The sequence below is a fragment of the Charadrius vociferus genome, unplaced genomic scaffold (assembly GCF_000708025.1).
Source record: "Charadrius vociferus isolate BGI_N301 unplaced genomic scaffold, ASM70802v2 scaffold161, whole genome shotgun sequence".
NCBI classification, from domain to species: domain Eukaryota; kingdom Metazoa; phylum Chordata; class Aves; order Charadriiformes; family Charadriidae; genus Charadrius; species Charadrius vociferus.
In genome coordinates, this window is record NW_009646928.1 from 3,890,687 (window position 1) to 3,906,296 (window position 15,610).

At 37.0% G+C, this 15,610-nt stretch overlaps 1 protein-coding gene across 1 annotated transcript in view; it reads left to right on the top strand.

Moving 5' to 3' along the window:
• Positions 1 to 15,610, top strand: part of LRP2 (low density lipoprotein receptor-related protein 2) — a 131,118-nt gene that overhangs the window by 3,494 nt on the left and 112,014 nt on the right. The gene's annotated exons all lie outside the window — the stretch shown is intronic.

Here is a 15,610-nt window from a genome sequence, read left to right on the forward strand (position 1 = left end):
GAAAGCTGATCATCTATTCTGTATGCATCTTGACAAAATGTTATTTGTGCAGAAACTTTGCTGCAACACAAAAGTTAGTGCATCAAATTTGATTTACATCCTAACTCTCTGCAATGATATATCATCAGCTTAAATGCTTCCCAGGCCAATATGACTAAAATGTTACAATTATAAGGTCTCTGTTAGTCTGAGAATGAAGGCTATTCTAAGAATGAATCTATATGGTGTGATATAATATCTTAGAAATCGCAATTAACATTTGCCTGACGTGAGGCCAGTAATGAATAGGTACGATCAGACCAAGTAGAGAAGAGCTACAGCAGCTTTTTCCAGAGTGGCATGGAGAAACATGCTTTTCCATCAAGCATTGTAATAGTTCAGTCTCCAAATTAATAATTCAGTGTTTTTTACACATTGCCTTCAGTCAAATCTATTTAATCTGTCTGTAGGATGATGTATAGTGACATTGCTGTTGGCGACAGGCCAGAGTCAGTATTCATACTCCCTTGTACAGCGCTGAGCATGTTTAAATGACAGAGAAGCCTGTCTGTAAGATTACGCCCCTGCCAAGACCTAGTGTTTGAAGACCTTGAGTGAGGCTTTGCTTGGGGACTGAGGGTTTGGGAGTAATGAGAAGGGAGAAAGGATGGCAAAGAAAATGAATATACCAATGCAATACTGACATACAATGTAATAGGTATTGTGCGTGACCTATGGGCTGCAGTGTTCATAATCCTGAACTAGTATAATTTTCTTGGTTTCTCTTGGAGATGTACTCTCACAAAATGAAGAGCAAAAATCCCGCTGAGTGTCCATCTACCTGGCTCTGAACTAGTTTATTTCCTTAGGGCTGACAATTTAAAAGTACCTGTCAGTGAAACGCATTATAATCTTCTCACATTTTAATTAATGAGGGGTATTTCTGTGCACTGACAGTTTTTTGTTTTTTTTTGTTTTTTTTTTTCCTATGGTTCTTTTTAATGAGTAGCCCTCTTTTAGTACATCTCTTGAATTTTCTTAATAATTTACTCTTTTTCTGTATTCTGTTCAGCAAAGCATATCAGGAATTTGCAAAGTAATCAGCTAAAACGAAGAATGGGACAAACCCCAGAATTTTAGTTAAAAATTGAAAGCAGTAATTGGATGACACCTGGCTAGATTTAGGGTCTATGCCAAATGCTAGAATTACAGTAAATAATTAAGCTACAGGAGTCAAGACAAATAGAGACAGAACATCTAAGGAGATTTCAACTAAGATACATGTGTGATGTATGCGATGCTTCTATTTCCCTGTAAGACAAAGCAAAACCTTCTTTCATATATTGAGCAGATTGGAAATTTGAGCAATGAAATCCTACTTTAATCCAGATTTACTTTCCATGTGTTTTGCAGGCAGTGAGGAAAGATTCATTTGGGGGAAAGGTAGAATGCAATTTCATTTAAAGCCTTTTAATTCTTTTACTTTTGGGCTTCCTGGATTGACATGAAATCAATCACTGTTTGGAACCTTTTCCCCTCCATATGCCTTTTTGCACTGTTAGATTATTGTCAGATCAAAGCTCAATGGTGGTTTTTTTAGCTTCTCATTATTTAGCACCAAACCTGGAGGTTCGTCTGTTGAGATGATTTTTTTTTTAAACAGGCACATTGTAGAGGTAGTTCATTTTATCGTTTAGAATATAAGATCAAATGTCATTCAGTCTTCCTACAATACTTATTTTTTAGATCTGAGAGTCTGTGAAAACTCTTCAGGTAGACAAATATGTAACTTTGAATCACGTTGTACTATCACTTTTTTAAGCAGGAGTTTATAATTGTTTCTCCGCTTTCAGAGCTCTGCTTATAAAGTGCTGGAACCATATAGCACTTTGGATGTTTCAAAGGAAATTGCACTTTGTAGAAGTTGTCATTGTTGAAAAACATTAGAGGTCCCTTCTAATTAATGATCTATAAGTTGACATCTATTTAAGGAGAAGTTGATGTTTTTATTCTTCTGTGGCTAATTAGCGATGATAATCAGATAATTTGTCAGCTTCTTTTTAATAGCTTACACTGAATGTGGCAAGTAAAGGACAGAGCTTTTTTCAAAATATTTAAAACTAAAGTGCTTCTTTATGTAATTTGATAATTATACTTTATTCTTAAAGATACTTTGAGCTATTTCTAGATTAAGGAATAACAAGGTTTCTTCTGAGTCAACCCAGTGCAACTCCATTAATTTCCAAGAAATTATCCCTGAGTTGTACTGATCTAAGAGATAGAAAATAGGATTTGGGGAAGGGTTAACATATTTTTTAATAGCTTATTATTGTTTGAGATCCATTTTGAGTCCGCTTTCTTACAATAATGTTCATTTTATTAACTGTTTTTTGCTTCCTGAACTCAGCACACTTTTAGAACAGTTTAAGAAAATGAAGTTTAGTGAGTAAGCATAGAAATGTTTAATGGAATGGATAGCCTTCAGCGGATTCCATAAGCTTTTACTGTTGGTTTCAAGGCTTTTAATGTTTTCTTTGTTTTGCAATACTTAAAGTGGATTAGAGATCTAAGGATCGCTGTTACAAGTTTTGTTTTGGATTAATGAAATGACATATAAGAATTGACTGAAATTGTTCTACTTTTATGACCTGTTCTACTTTATGCTTTTAACATGAATAAGTTGCCTTTGTTTTACAATCAAGAAGCCAGATCTTCAGCAAAAAGGCACTGTTTACAGCAGCAGTGTGTCTGCCCAATTATTTTCTTGCACAAGCAGGTCATGATACTACACCCTGCTGAGTCGAGTCGAAGAATGGGGGTCCATTCCAATAGGGACTCCCTTTGATGGGGATTGCAGGCTCGTGCTTTTGTGGAGCAAGAGGGATGGGGGTTTTAGTTGTGTTCTGTGTCATCTCTAAAAAAATAAAATAAAAGGCATATTCCACAAGATATCCCAGAACCTGATACATTTGCTGATATATGTAGAATCTAGGTAATGTTTTTTATCTTAAGAAAGCATTGTGCACATTATCAACTCAGATAAATATACCACAGAGAGTTTAGTTTGAGGACGTGTAGGACCTGCAGAACCGGAGTACGTACATATATCAATAATCCTCCCAGGTTTGCCCAGAAGAAGGAAGTTTACTGTGTAAAGGTTCACATCATTCAACACCAGTGGGAGACCCCATTTACATCTGATCAAGCCCTTGTCAGACCGTGTCATCTAAGGGTACAGTTTCATGAGATGTGATGAGCCAGTTGAACAGTTCACTGCTGCTGAAAGCAGGAGGCCCCACTCTCCTTCCCTCTGTCCTCCAGTGTCCCATTCCCGTGTTGCTGGCAGCCTTGAGTTCTTGCTGCTTGCTTTGTGCGAGCACAGCTGCTGGTTGGACCTCTCAGTGAGCTGCTTTCACTTACAAACCTGGAGGAAAGCTAAACCAGGCCTGGGGAATTAGTTGGTTTCCTGATGGCTTTGTGATTTAAAGCAGCATGCAGAAAGGTCTGGTAGTTACTGGAGTTTGGAAAAGAAAGTGAACCTTGGCATCAAGTGGGAGAAAGACAGGAGTTGGAAAGCGGGAGAGAAAGAGAGACCTCTTTTTCCTATGGTAAGTCAGTGGGTTGGTTCAGCTGGCCACGCAACCACTGTTTAATGCTACTGCTAAGAACATATAGGAAATGCTTGGCTAGCACGCTAGTTACAAGAGTGGTCTCATCAGGGCTATAGTGAACCAGTGTTAGCACTGCGGGAAACCCTTTTGTAAAGTTGTCTAGTGTAAACAGATGGCTTGACTTGAATGGGACTGCTCACGTGTTCACTTTTGAGCAGGATTGTCAGGCTGTTCTCAACCTGCAATGCAATAAATGAGTTGGACGATAACCAAGCACGTGGAATGCTGCTGCAGTTTTTGTTGGCCTTCTAGCTGTGTTAATAAAAATAACTTTTACTACTGCGAGGTCTAATAGGTTTTTAAACCGTTTCATGTGAAAAAAACGAGCTCCAGTTTGTGTCTGAAATGAGTGACAAAGTTTGTGGTGTCTTCTGTATGAATATATGAGCTGGTTTTATTAGCTTTGCAGGTTTTACTTTTCTTTATGGTCAGCCACAGAATGCACTTTAAAGCCTCACTGAAAATGAATTTTTGTTCCTAGTACTCTGTAAATGTAACAAAGTAGTAACATTCCTGTTGTTACCTCTGCAGTACATGAAATGTATTTAGCGGAGTAATTAAACTGCTTCTAATTCAGTTGTTAATCTGAGCCTTGACAAATTTCTGTTGGCTGAACCAACAGGAAATCTGAGTAGAGCCTCAGACATAGCTCAGTTCTGGCCTGTCGTTTTGCTCCGGCAGGCGGGCCGGCCATCTGCTTCACCGGGGGCTCTGCCTGAGTAAAGAGCGCAGCAACGACAATCGGGCTCCTTTGGCACTTGCAGAAGTGATATCGTGTTAAGGAATTTGTGTTCTAACTGTAGGCACTTGAAAGAAATGACGATTTACCCGTGGAAATGCAAAAATGCTGTTATTATTAGCTTTTATTAGTTTTGCAGTTTTTACTTTTATTAAGCCTGCCATAGAATGCATTATAAAATCTTACTAAATAAATAAATACAATAAATAAAATCTTACATCTTATAAAATCATCTTACAGTGAAAATACAAAAAATAAAGCTGAACTTTAAATCCTTTAGAAGTTTGGGTATCTTGGATTTGTTTGAGGAAAAAAGAAACTAAAAGACAAATAGTTAAATTCAATAAATGAATGAGTAGCAAAATTAATTAAGAGTGAGGTAAGAGCTTCAACCTTAATGAATTATTTTATCCATAATAAGACTTTATCACCTATCAGGTAACAGAAGATGTTCCTCCCTGCTTTTTGTTTGGTTTCCTAAAGAAAAGAGCAATTGATTGCTTTTTTTTTTTTTAAAAAAAAACCCCTTTTTTTTAAAAAAAAAAAAGATGTGTGATACTTATTAACTTGTTGGCCTGTTTAACTTGTTCTAACAGGGGTCAAGAATTCCCAGAGACTTAGATCCTGAGAAATTTCATAAGGTGTTAGAGAAAGAGAGAGACACCCAAATTGTCGCCCTGTTAAGGGAAAATCTTGGTAATTAAACATTCTGTATGGAGATACTGACTCTGTGGCCAGCGATATGACAGGTGTGCTTGCAGTCTTCTTCCTAGCAGGCATTTTGAAAAACTGATGGAAAATATTGCTACGATTATGATTTAAAGGTTGCAAGTCTGTAAGAAAATGCCTGCAGTTCTGTGAGCAACATTATTTATGTTGTGTGCTACCACCGTGAAACTTGGGAGACGTGTGCCTTTCCTGTGTTTTTGTGCGCTTGTTTCTGGATGTAAGTACATTGTATGCAGTACTTACATGCTCTTGTGTTTCCAAGGATGTAGCAACTGTAGGGATTGCCCATCTACCTGCTCTAGAGCAGGAGACCCTTCTTCCCTGCTATTTCCCTCTGTGCCTGGAATGCTGCTTAGAGTAGCTAGCTAATGTAATTTAAAGTATTACTTAAAATATTATGCCTAGCAGCCACCAATGAAAGGAAGTAGCAGCAGAATCAAGCATCCTTAAAAAATCCAAATGAATGAATAAATCTGACAGTTGTAGAGTTTAGCTGGTTAGGGGACATCTAAGTAAAATGCTTCCATTGGGGCTGACAGGAAGGGTAATGTTTCAGCGGGAGATGGTATTACTTGTATTTATCCTCTTCTGAGGAATTCAAGGACTTTGTCTTTTTAATTTGACAAACTCATTAATATTGGAGAGGGACTTTTTACAAGAGCATGTAGTGATAGGACGCGAGAGGTAATGGCTTCAAACTGGAAGAGGGTAGACTTAGATTAGATATTAGAAAGAAATTTTTCACTATGAGAGTGGTGATGCAGTGGAACAAATTGCCCAGAGAAGCTGTGGATGCCCCATCCCTGGAGGTGTTCAAGGCCAGGCTGGATGGGACTTTGAGCAACCTGGTCTAGTGGGAGGTGTCCCTGTCTATGGCAGGAGGGTTGGAACTAGATGATCTTTAAGGTCCCTTCCAACCTAAACCATTCTATGATTCTATGATTACTCTTTGGGTCAAAGGATTTTTTAAAATTATTTTTTAAACTGAAAACTATAAAGAAAATATACCACATATAAAAATGAAATAGCCAAAGGATGATCTAATTCTTATTGTTCATATTCAGGTCGATTAAGATAAAGTTGCATTTTGTGTGAGCACATTGGACAACATTGTTTTTCCAGTTCAGATGATCCCTCCTTTACTCAGGCCTGCCTTAGCACATGGAATTTCCTTTTCAAGAAGCTTGTTAAGGAGTGATCAGCCATAGCTATTAGCTGTTAGCTGAAACTGAGTCACTACGGAGTAAGGGAGAAATGTGATGAGTGTCAATGCATCCGAAGAAATAGATGTAGTTCCTAATGTCATGGGCAGTACTAAGTAGCATCAGAATGTCTGTCTAGGCACACTAGATGCTTGTAGGATATGTTCTATCTATTCTGAACTGACACCTCAGTTTTGCTGCTTTTCTTAAAATATTCTCACATGTTCAGTTTGTAACAAGTAACAATCACTATTTTTGAAGTGCGAAATGATGACTAGTAGTACCCTGTGAAGCTTTGGGACACAGATTAAATTGTTTTTTCTATCTAGAGCCCCACTAGTTATAATGGCGCTACTAAAGTAGTGAAGAATGTTGTTATTGTTATGGGTTCTCTGGTGGGAAGAGAGAAGTAGCTTTCACTTTATGTGCTTATCACATTTGTTATCTGTAAGGGAAAGTGGTTTATTTTTTGCATGGCAAGTTTCACTTTTCATTTAATAACATGTGATATAATATTCTAGTAAGTTTAGGATTTGGCAAAGTGTTACATGTTGCATAGCAATTTTCAATCTAGCAATAATACATAAAAGTAATATAAAAAATTACACAATTTCACTGTCACAAAATGGATTGGGAGGCTCTTACTGAGGCTGATTCCTAGTGCTAAAATGACTCATCAGCTTTCAGGAGAGCATGGCTGAATTGAATGCAGCTCACCATCTCAGCATGGGGTCTAATTTTGAGAACAAACAGCACATTGGTTGGAAAATTTATTTAAAAACCAGTACAGCTCTCAAAATGAGAATAGCTTCCTGAGAAGGTTGTTTTATCATATGCTACTGCATCTATTGTACTTTCTCAGTGGTATGTACTGAACATGTTCTAAGTTGTTTAAGCACTTTATATAGTGTGTGGGGAAAAAAAAAAAAAGGTCTTGAAGATTTTCCTCCTTTGGTCATATTCCCCCCTCAGTCTGGTACCCAATTGTTATTCTACAGCAGCTTTGGGCCATTAGCAAGGTTCATTCTTATGAAAATGCTTAGGATGCTTCCTTCTGTGAGTAACTCACTGGGAGTGTCTTTATTTCTACTGTGTTTGCTTGTTCTTCTTCCTCTTTATGTCATTTGGTCAATTAGAACAGATTTTTGCATATTTAATGTGCCATTCATGGGAAAGTAGCTTCTGGGATTTAGGAGAGCTCTGAGGTGTATGCTTTCCTAGAGATCCACAGTGCTTGTTTCGCTTACCCAGCTAACGCAATCACAATTGATTTATGTAGATTAAGACACCTAATGTCAAGAAAACCAGTTGAGGTTATCCAATTTAGTGCAGAACGTGTTCTTGACGTGCAGTGTGTCTGAAATACGTTTTTATATTGTGAAGGCTAGTCTCTGCAGGACTGCAAATACTGGTTCTCTTGAATTCGGCCATACAGATAACTCTATTAAATTCTGTAAGAATGAAGTACAAATAGTTTTTACTAGTTTCACCTTGGAAAATACTTTATATACAGTTTGGGTTAAAGAAAGTGTCCAACAAAAATTAATGGCTGATTCTCAGTTATCACTGAAGTACAAGAAATTTGACAGTGACTTAAATGGAAGAAGGAACCTGGTCTGTTCAGTATAAGGAGTATTTACTTTATCAGTAGAAAGGAGTATCACCTCCTGTCTATTAGAATTAGCCCTTGCTTAAAAGGATTATTTCTTATTCCTTCCTTGTTATAGGACTAAGAAGATAGTAAGAGTTTATTTGTTGCTTTTTAAAAAGTGTGTGAGTTGAAGCAAGATTATAAAGGAACTTAATTTTGATTAATTTGCTTATAGTACTGTATGATGGTAAGAATACATAGTATGGATATGTGCTGTTTGTGAGCATGTATGATAAATAAACTCATGATTTTAAATTTAAGGTTATTTTTTTACGTTTAGGGTTAGTGTGAATAGTTTTTAAATATTGTATATCTTAATATTTTTTTACTTTTTCCACAATGGCTGGTTTTAAAGTGACAATGTAGAAACCATAGTTATATTGTTCTGAATACCAGAGCTGTAAGAAAAAAAAAAAAAATTAAAATTGAGAGTTTTTTCTAAGAGGTCCGTATGTGATTTATCAGAAAATTAGGAACTTGTTGTCTCTATTATTAGTTCAGGCTTATACTTGGGAAAAAAAAAAAAAAGTTTTGTTAACAATGAATTTATAACCCTTTTCTATTTTTATCACGCTGTTTGCATTCGTTGTTTTTTCAATTAATAAAGCTAAAGTAAGGGAGAGAGGATGAGGATTATGAATATCTTTAACGTTGCTAGGAGGCATTTACAGTGTCATTCCTTTGAACTTGATGTCCGCAGGAGACTTGAACCCTTTTTTCTTTGCAGGAAAGCTTTACTGCTTAGTTTCAGTAGATTAAAATCCTGAATTTCTTTAATTCTTGGATTTATGTTGAGGCATTAGCAGAAATGAATCTATAGTCCTTTTATAACTGTATTAACTGAAAACAAATAGTTTAACATAGAATACACTAATTTTAAGTATTTTTAAAAAAAGATTTTGCATGTGAGCATTATTAAAATGAGATTTGATACTTTAGTTTTAACAATGGTTTTAGTTGACAAGTGTCTGTATGTGCAAGAGCATGCAGACAAAACACAGAATATAATGTAGATTTTGCTGTCTTCAAACTTCCTTTTTTTTGTTTGTTTGGATTTTTTTACTAATTGGTAAGGGATTTTGAAAGGGAAGCGATAAAAATCTGCTGTTGCTGCTGTGAAACATGGTATTTCTAAGTCCATACTGAAACACAAAATTTTGTCTTTTGTTCTTGGATTTTAAGGTGCTTTTTTTAAAAAATCAGTGAGTAAAAATTTAAAATGTAGGTAAGACAGGCAAGATCCATTTATTACAGCTTCTGATACCCATCATTCCACTGAACTCAGGATGTGGTTTACTCAGAATTTGCTCTCCTGTGAGTATGGAATATCTAGCTCATTCATCTGAGATGGAAATAGACTCTGCATATCCAGGTAGGCTTACAGAAAGAAACAAATGAACAGAGACTAAACTTTAGTTTCTCTCCTGTTGTCAGTCCTTTCACCCTCCTGATATCAGTTCTATTTATAATCCAATAATATATAAAGTTCTACATGCAAGTGGATTTTTAGGGAGAAGGGCTCAGAAGTATCTTTTTCTGCTGTTTGGTGGAGCAAAAGCTATTTTGTTATTGTAATCAAGGGATTTCTGCTAATTTTTGAAGAAGCTGTGCAACCGGGACTTGGGGGCCAAATCTCTTAGCCCAGTTAGTGTCAGTGGAGAACCAGATCTGTCTCTTCAAGTTCAGTCCTTTATCGTTTCCACACACTCCCCTGGTAAAATAATCTGAAATACTCTGTGTGATTTGTGCATAATAAAACAAACAAATGAAATACACGGGTACTTCTGCCTATGCATCACATTATGTTGTTGGCATTTGGAAGAATAAACGCACTCAAAACCAGAGTAGACAACTTTTGTGAAGAGTAGTGCATTGATCACCGTTAAACACACCAGAGTGAGAGATGGGGTCTCTGGCTCAGAATCCTTCCACCACCAATTGGTAGAAGGTTAGAGGTCCCTATAAATATACCAGGAAAACTAAGTCTGCCTCTCATGTATTGTAACTGCCTGGGGTGCTACTGGAGAAACAGTAGAATATGACTAGGCGTTGGTGAAGGGAAGAACAGCACCATTTGGCCTTTGCTTGTTGACATTGGGGCACCCAGGTGAGTTCAAGTGCCTGTCATCTTTGTGCTGCAAACTATCTAGGGTATGACTCTCTTAAGAGTCCTTGATCAACTACTGAGTCTGTAGATGCTATTTTACTAATAATAAACTTGTTATAATATGTAATTGGATGATAATTCAGTAATGGGAATCCTATACTTCCCTATTAACATTGTAACTCTGTCTCTGGCACTGCAGCTCTTCTGCTTCAGAGCGTCGCTTGAGTAGTCCCCTGTCCACCTGTCAGTCTGTATACAGAGATCTTTCAGTCATGTGGAGTGGGTGCACACTCACATTTGTACTGTCTTTTTATTGACATTGTCTGTTTAAATTATTTCTCAAATCTAGTTTAGAGACATATAGGTACAAAAGACATTCTGTGTTGCAAGGTCTTGAAGATTGAAGAGAAACGTTATACTGCTTTCTGTAATACCAATAAATGCTTGTGTAGCCTGTGCTTTTTTATCTGAATAGTTTGTATTAAATATAGTGGAGTTTGCAGAGTGTAGAAAGACTGAAAGTTAAATATTGTCTCAAGGTATATGAAATTTAGCATAATTTTACCAGACTCTGTTTTTCTTTATATTTTAAATAATCTTTCTTCATTTGCCTATTATAATTGCTAGCAGAATACTATTTTTCATTATTACAGGGCATTTTGCAATAACAAGTGAAGTTTTTTCCTAAACTATGGATTTTACTTCTTTCTTCATTAGTGTGGGGGAACAGAGATGGAATTTCCAGAGGTTCAGCTTCTCCTCCCTGAGCATTCCAAAACCTCAGGCTGTTTGACATGTAATTAAGCTAGGCAAAAATCTGGCCTGAAAACATATGGAAGGTGATTCTCCAGGATTCGTCTACCTGCAAGGCCACTGGAGTGGGCTGTTCTGTTTGGGGACTGAACGGGAACAAAGAGTACCCTTTGTTGGAAGGCAGAAAGGGAGAAAAGAAAGCTTGTCACTTATTTTTCTTGTAAAATTTATTTGGAAGAGACTTGTAACATACAGTTCATTTGCACGTATTTGTTGAAAAACTGCAAATGTATTAAAGGTCAGTTGAAAAAATACTGCCTTGAGGAACGTTACTCTTCTAAACACAAAAAAATCTGTTGAGAGAGATGATTCCTGAAGTGTAAAGGAATTGGAGCAGTGTAAGTTTCATTTTTGAGTGGACAGTTTGAGAGTGGTACAGTCATCTACCCTGGGCTTGATACATTCTTCATTACTTTAATTCTTTCATTCAAGCTTAACTGTTAATGAGGTGTTAGCAGTGACGCAGGGAAGAAGGAGTGAATGAGGGGTTTTGGCCTATTCTGTAGAGTCAGAAGAGACAGTCATGGTGCCCTTCATCTGTGGATGACAAGTGTAATTCAAAAGATTTGTAGTCAAAGTTAAAAGTATGAGGGACTTCAAGGTTTGAATGGGCAGGTAGAAAATGTATGAAAGGAATTAGGAAAGACTGATAAGGCCAATGGCATCCTGGGGTGTATCAAGAAGAGTGTGGCCAGCAGATCGAGGGAGGTTATCTTCCCGCTCTACTTTGCCCTGGTGAGGCCGCATCTGGAGTACTGTGTCCAGTTCTGGGCTCCCCAGTTCAAGAAGGACAGGGAGCTGCTGGAAAGAGTACAGCAAAGGGCTACGGAGATGATTACAGAACCGGAACATCTTTCTTATGAGGAAAGGCTGAGGGACTTGGGTCTTTTTAGTCTGGAGAAGAGAAGACTGAGAGGGGATTTTATCAATGCTTATAAATACTTAAAGGAAGGGTGCCAGGAGGATGGGACCAGTCTTTTTTCAGTGGTACGCAGTGATAGGACAAGCGGGAACAGGCACAAACTTGAACATAGGAAGTTCCATCTAAACATGGGGAGGGACTTCTTTACTTTCAGGGTGGCAGAGCACTGGAACAGGCTGCCCAGAGGGGATGTGGAGTCTCCCACTCTGGAGGCATTCAAAACCCGCCTGGATGCTGTCCTGTGCAACCTGCTGTAGGTGACCCTGCTCTGGCAGGGGGGGTTGGACTAGGTGATCTCCAGAGGTCCCTTCCAACCCCTATCATTCTGTGATTCTGTGACTAGAACTGTTCAGAGGGGAACTGAAAGGACTCTAAAGTAATGCAAAGAGTGGCAGAGAGTAAGGCAGTATTGGTTTCCATTATAAGCTGTACGTAACATTCTGCTTTTCATATAAGAATTTAAGCTTTAATTCTCAATCTAAATATTTCTACACAAACATATTGGGGCAAATGAAGCACAGAGGAGGTTGGGAGAGTGTAATAGACTCCCTTCCTATTGATGACTGTAGCCCTGTGGCTTAAAGCGTTGTGCTGTGAAATGCCTGAAGCTATTAACCTCTCTCTCTTCTGCTGGAGTTCCATATGACTTAATGTGACATTGAGCAACGTTCATTAGTGATGTGAAGGTTGACTACCATCCTCTAGTAGCAGTGGGGTTTGTCTTTGGCAATACTTCATTCCTATGCAGGCAACACTTTCTGGGCAAAACTTGTCTTGCAGTACATAAGTTAATTGTATTAAATAGTGCTTGTATTGCATTATTTCCTTTGGTAAGAGATACGTTTATTTTTAATAAATTAAAAGCAAAAAAAAGGTATTTCATTTGGTCAGTGTTTTGTTCAATCTTTGCTCTGATAAAATCACTGTTATGTTGCTTTATTCCAGTGGAAAATAACTACCTGGCATAATCTTTGTGCAAGTAGCTTACTTAGAGCCAGTAATATTAGCTGCCTTGTTTTTACCGTAGCAAATTGTGAATCTTAAACATCCACTCAGGAGTCTCTTATAAGAGAATCCCAGACATGGAGAACCACGGAAAGTCTAGTGACAAAGTTAGCATAAAGCCCAAAGATAGTAAGTATAGCAGGAAGTTTAGAAACAGTGCTTTGGGCTATATTTTTCCAGTGATGCTTCTGATCTTTGGTTTGCATTTTTCAGTACTAGACTCGCTTATATTAAAGATGGGATCGTGTAGTTGTGTTTTCCTCGGTGTTTTCCTGAATACTGAGCAGTTGAAACAGATCTTATCTTTCAAAATTATTTTTGTTAATGACCAGAGATTCTTCTTTATATATGTTCTGGTGTGATTTATACAGTCTGCCATCCATTTTATAGTCCATTAAAAAATGTGATTTAATCACAGTCCGAAGACTTAAAACTGAATTGTAAAAAGTGGAGCAACACCAAAAATTGAATCATTGCTGAATTTTGAACTTTGAAAAGTCATCTACATTCTTTCTTATTAGCAAATGTTAAGCATGACAGTGAGGACTAATTGTTTTACTGCTTGTTTTTAAACTTGGTGGTTATTTCCTCCAGGAATCCTGCTAACAGGATTCTGTTTGCCTGAAAGAGGTGTCTGGTTTTATCAGCATCTGTCAGAGAAAATCATAATTTCTATGGAAATTAGCTCATTAGTATTATTTTTTTGGCAATGTCTGACTGATTCATAAGCTTCCTTGCCATTTAAAAAAAATCTCTTCTTGAAAGCAAAACCTTCTGTAAAATTACTAATGACTAATCCATTAATGAACTGGGGCTTCAAATAATGACAATAAACAAGTGGATACCCCTTGTCTTCTGCCAGTCCCCACTCTTGCTGAAAGCCAGGTGCTGCAGGCTCACGCTGCACAGCATACACCAAAGGACACAGTCCTTTTGGACTTCATATGCTTCCTCTGTGGATCGTTACTAGGCAGCGTGAGTAATGCCTGCAACATTTTTACTTAAGTTAATACTGTTTAAAATGTATAACTAAATTCATAGCAAGTAAATCACAATTCTTCAAATCCTGTAAGTTTCCAGTATTTGTTTTTGGCAGAATATGTACAGTTAAGTTTTCAGAAAATGGTCTCTATAGTTGTCTATAGTAAGAAATCTGGTTGTTGCTGACGTGCTTATTTTTGTTTCATTCTGGATATTTCTTCTGGGTATTCATAGCAGTAATTTTGTAATCATGCATTTTTCCCCTGATTACTTTTTCCTTTATCAAAGTTGGAATTGTTTTTGTTCACTGTTGAAACACAAGCTTTTTAGAACCTTGGTGAGAAGCGCAGATCACTTACTTCTTCCACATTACTTGTTTTCAAAGATTGTCTTTTAATGAGTTAACGTCATTATCTGCTATGTAATTTTCTTTGTTCTGAAGAGACTATAAAAGTGATAAGTGAAGTATCAGTCTTTTGTATTTTTATAGGTGTTTCAGAACTCTTTGCCTTCAGTTATAAGTAAGCGTGGAAGATGATAAAATTTGAAAAGCCTAATGCCATAATTAAATTAACTATAACAGGTCTGCTGAAGAATTGTGTAAACGGACATTGATACAGTGCCTACTGTATGTAGGTGTGAGCAACTTAAACTATAATTCTGCAAAGTAATACAGAGTGTAGGAGAACTGCCTGATTTGCAGGTTTTCTGTTAACATTCAGTTACCATTTCTCATGCTATACAAAGGCTGCTATGTTTATAATGCTTTCTAAAAAGTTTATCAGTGTTATCTCCTCATTTTTATCACTATAAGGGTATGTTTAAGTACAGTAACTTAATACAGATAGGAAAAATAAATTAGCAGTATTGTACATAGTGCTTGAAATTTTTTTGGCTAGTTATTATTTAGAAATAATATACAAATTGCTCATATTGCTTGTTTATAAGGATCTGTTTCATTAAAAATTCTAATCATGTGGACGCAGATTTAATTCTGTATTGTAACTTCTTTTTAAGTAAGTGACTATGAATATTCCAGTGGTTTTGAATAGCAATAGTATACTAAATATGCAAGCAGATTTAGTATTTGCTTTACATAGTAATTCCAATTAATAAATGGTGGTTTATGTGTTGTGTTTATTAGAGCTTTAGCTGCTAATCTCATATGGAAATGTTGCTTTGTAGGGCAAAATTCATCGAGAGGGCCTGGGATTCCAGAGTGAACTTGTACATTCCTTCAGGGCATTTTTGCAAGGGAGGTTGTTGTGTTTTAAAGGTAGTTGATAAGAGACCTGCACCACCAACCCCAGACCTGCACCACCAACCACCATCATGCATTAGTCTATAGAAGGTATTTGGGTGAACATACTCCTGTACCACTCCGTACCACCATTTATCCAAGGGAAATTTTTGACCATTTGCAGGATACATTATAAATCAGGATGTCACTACCAGACAATCAGATTTGAACATTCCTTGCATAAAGTAGCTTGCCTATATCCCTTAGGAATACATCACTTAACTGTGTTTATGTGACAGTGTTGATATGCCTGGTTTTACATGAAAGTTATGGTAGCGTGTTATTTATGTCATCATGAATACAAAAAGTAGGTGGTTGTGCTTTATATATACTGAGGTTATCTTCTCTGGACAAATCACTCAGAATAATTGAAAGATGTAGTTTTATCATATGGCTATTAATTAAATCAGGAAACAGGATTTTTTTCTTCAGAGTTGGGCTTTGCTACTACCTCAGGTTTTTTCAGTATTCCTTCTCTGAGGTGCTGACAACAGATTAACATGAAACAGAG